The sequence below is a fragment of the Triticum dicoccoides genome, chromosome 6A (genome assembly GCF_002162155.2).
Source record: "Triticum dicoccoides isolate Atlit2015 ecotype Zavitan chromosome 6A, WEW_v2.0, whole genome shotgun sequence".
In the NCBI taxonomy this organism is placed as follows: Eukaryota; Viridiplantae; Streptophyta; class Magnoliopsida; order Poales; family Poaceae; genus Triticum; species Triticum dicoccoides.
The window spans coordinates 517487735-517492022 of record NC_041390.1 but is presented as its reverse complement, the minus strand read 5'-3'; positions in this window follow the sequence as shown (position 1 = coordinate 517492022).

Sequence of the window (4288 nt, the reverse complement as noted above, 5' to 3'; positions counted from 1 at the left end):
GGTAGCTGGTTTGCGGCCGCGTGTCCGTTGTCCTGCTAGATGGCGCTGCTGGACTCACCCACTGGCCAGTGTCAAGGGCAGGGGCTGAATGAAAATAAATGCAAATGAGATTGACTGGAACATCTCTTCCTCCTCTATTCCTTCATAAGCTTCTCAAGATTAGCATGATCTAAATGTTTCCGTGCTCAGAATTTTACAAAAATATCTTGGAAAATTTCACAGATGCTACTGTTCAAATTCGAAATAAAATCTGCCCCAATTTTGGGTTGAACTGTAGGTAAGTGATAAATTCTGAAATGCATGAAATTTTTACTGGAGTTTGTAGATAACATGTAACTGCCATATATAAATATTCATGAAATTCCAGTAGTTGAATCATCACCAAACACATATATCACAGTTTTGTCATTCTCTCAAATTTAAAGAAACGCACTTGATTTAAGGTAACAAAATTATTTTCAGAATTTTTGGGATTGAAGCTGTGGGGAAGGTATGAAAAGCATGAGCTAATCATATAGTCATGATAAGAATTTTTATGACTAGGCATGCGCTCATTCAGTTAGGATAAGATTTGAGCATAGAACAAAATTTTGATGACTAGGCATGCGCTCATTCAGAGTGAATAGCAAAAAACTACCACATTACGGGTCATCGTTTCAAAAAACTATCGCTTTTTTAATCTTTTCAAAAAGCTATCATAAAATTCTTCTACTGTTCCAAAAAATCCAAATGACCATCTGACTTAGAATTAATCCTGTTTATGACAGGTCGGGCCCGCTACTAAACAGACCATTTGTTGACTGTTTGTTTGACCGTTAACTTACAGCTGGGTCCCACATGTAAGTGCTCTCTCTCTCCCTTATCTCTCTTCTCCCCCTCTCTCTCACCCTTATCTCTCAAAATCCCGAGCGCCACGGCCGCCGTCGCCGCTTGGTCCGGCCACCACTACGCCATGGGGAGCGCCTCCGGGCCGGCCACCACCACGGCCGGCGCAGCCACGGCCGCCACCGCCAGGGCCGACCACCACCATGCCATGGGGAGCACCTCCGGGCTAGCCACCACCACGGCCGGCGCAGCCACGACCTCTACCGCCAGGGCCTACCACCACCACGCCATGGACGCGCCGCCGCCTGCTTAGGTCCGCCCCACCGCTGGCCGCGAGCTCAAGCACGGGCGGGGAGCAGCCAGGGAGCTCGGGCGGTTCCAGCCCGCCGCGGCTGTTGTTGCCCGTCGGCCACGGCCAGAGCTGGACGGCCTTGACGAGCTCGCCGGCGTGGTGCTGGCTGGCTCCGGCGCGAGCTCCCTGGGAGGACGAGATTGCTTTTTAAAAAAAATCCAGGGACACGATTGCTTTTATATTTTGTTTCAGGGACCTGTTTGCTAAAAAAATACTTAGGCCCCACCTGTCATAACCTGTCGATGGTCAAACTAACGGTCAACCTGACGAGTGGACCCGAGCTATCATAATAATGTTTGAAGTTAATCAAAGTAGTCATCAGTGCGACATGATAGTTTTTTGTAACAACAGAACAATTTTGTGGTAGCTTTTTGAAAAGATTAAAAAAGCGGTAGTTTTTTGGAACGATGACCCGTAATGTGGTAGTTTTTTTGCTATTCACTCCGCTCATTCCATTATGACCAGGCAACTATGTGATTAAGTGATACCATGAGAGGCATTTGCATTTGCTTGACATGATAAAATGGGTTATTACAATACTTGCTCTAGGAGTACTTTCATTATCGTCATATCCTTATCCCATCATCGATAAGGTTATGCAGTTGCTAAAGTTTAATAACTTTTGTGATTTGCATTCATTTATTAACTAAATCATCAACTTGCTCAATAACAGGCTCTATGTTTCCATGTAATGAAGGTTATAGAATCCATTTTGAAGAACAATTTCTTTGATTCTATCTTATTGTATGTTATCCTAAATGCAAGGTATTAGTTATGTAAACCGTTGTTTCAATCCCATGTTTGCAAATGTGATCGATCCAAATTAAGAGAAATCCTCTTAATTTTTCATGTACAAGGGTTTCAATTGATACACTAAGTGTTTGCTAAAATCTAAATTTACTAGCAAATGCAAATAATTTCAAAGCATTAATAGTTTTATATGGGACTCTGTGCCATTTAGCGCAGCAAGTTTGAATTATACATCATTTTTCATCTTGAAGGGTTTGAATTAGTACCCTAAGTGGTTGATAAAACCTACTTTTCTACTAACAAAGTCAAATATTCTCATAACGCTTCAAGTTTGAGATGGTCGCTCGGACACAAACTTACTGAAAAATGCAAATATTTTCAACGCGCACATGTTTTTTACATGGGACTCAACGGTAAACCACAATAGTTTGAGATTGTACGTGTGAACACCACATTCAGTTACCATTACAACTGTTTATCAACAATGTTCTTGTCACAAAAAAAATAATAGATATATAGGCACATATAAAATCATGCGTTGTAAAGCTTCAAACACTTGCTCATAATATCTTCCTCTCTATCATTAGTCCGTTGTGAACTTGTGATGGAAAAAAATTAGATTCCATCAAAAGTGCTTCTGGATGCTATGATACTATAGCTTGGCCTTCCAAAACGCAATTTACTCAACACACAAGGCAAGGACCATTAGTCTCGAGGCAACTGTTCAGTTTTATCCATCTGAGGTACTAGGTATACAATGGACTTGCAAAGAAATCAATAATTCATTTATGTTTACGAAAAACTGGAAGAGGGTAAAGATCGCCTGATAAACAAACCTCTTAAATACACGGAAACCTCTTACAACAAAGTGATACAAGAGTTCAACTATGATAAGCTACAATTGGTTAAAAAGGAAGTTCTGTAACACGAGCTAAAAGAAAAAGAAGCAAAAATAGACTATCTGAGCAATAACAGGTGCAATGATCTAAGGAGAAATCACACGGAAGTAAAGGAACTTTATTGCATCATAAATACCAACTCCATAACATCATCAATGCTTCAAGACAACAATCTCAACCATATTCTCTCACAGATAATGTATGTTGTGGATCGCCTTAATGATAGAACTTTACAATCAAAGGACATTCTACAGAAAACAAACAAGTGTTATTAGGGATTTGACGATGATATGGAAGACATTTCTGCTTTGCCCAATGATAACCACCAAACATGGCCACCATAAAGAGTTGCTTAGATGATGAGGTCATTTTGTATGCCAATGGCGCAAGAAGCGACGACCACCTGATCTAAATGATTGCATATGGCAGTTACCATAAGCTGGGAAGCTATTTATATGCCACATCTCTGTCTATGTAGCTTTGCTTACCATGAACCGATATACCACCAATGTAATATATAATGCTATCTATGAACATCATACCTAAATATCTATTTCCTTATGCTTCATGGATTTTAAGACCGGTCTCTAAAATATTCCAATTTGCATGGTCTGAAAGCTTGGTTTTCTCTCGCCCTTTGAGCCATGGGTGCAACGGGTCATCTAGCATGAACAAAGGGCAAGCATATGCTTTCGCCTTCAGATGCACTTCCAAGGGACTGCACCTGATCGTCTACTCAATATAAGCAAGTTGTAAGAGCCCCTTGTTATATAATTTAGCATTACTATAGATGCCAACCAAGACTTCTGCGTTTATCATCCTTTTGGATCTTACGTAATCCCCTAAGGCCATCCTGTGCATTTAATTGTTGGTTCTTTGCTGCTTAGACTATTGTGTGGTATGCTTTTGAAACAACCATGATGAAAGAAATATATGCTTTCGCCTTCAAGTGCATGTCCAAAGGCCTCTGCATGATTGTCTATCCAATCTAAGCAGATCACAAGAGTTCTTTGCTACATAACTTAGTGCATCATTTTGAATCTTAGGTAAAACAAACTATGATAATCCTGTGCGTATGCCTGTCGCTTGCTTGCTGCATACAGTGTGCCTGTCGCTTGCTTGTTGCATACAATATCATGAGCTGTGCTTTTGGAGCAGCAATATGTCAATGCACACTCTTTCAATACTTGGCTTGCACTCGGCCTTTGCGCCATTGGCGCAACGGGTCATCTAGTTATAGTAAAACAACAACGAAATGAGTTGGAGAAATTACTTGATACTGTAAAATGATATGCATGCAATTAATTTTTGCACATCCAAACGCATACACACAAAGATAATTTGGCATTATAAGGACATCTCCAACACTGACCCCAAAACAGACACTGTATTTGTCCGCGGATTGGTCCGCAGATAGTGATAAGGGACCCAACTATCCAACCCTGGTGACGAGAACGGTCCT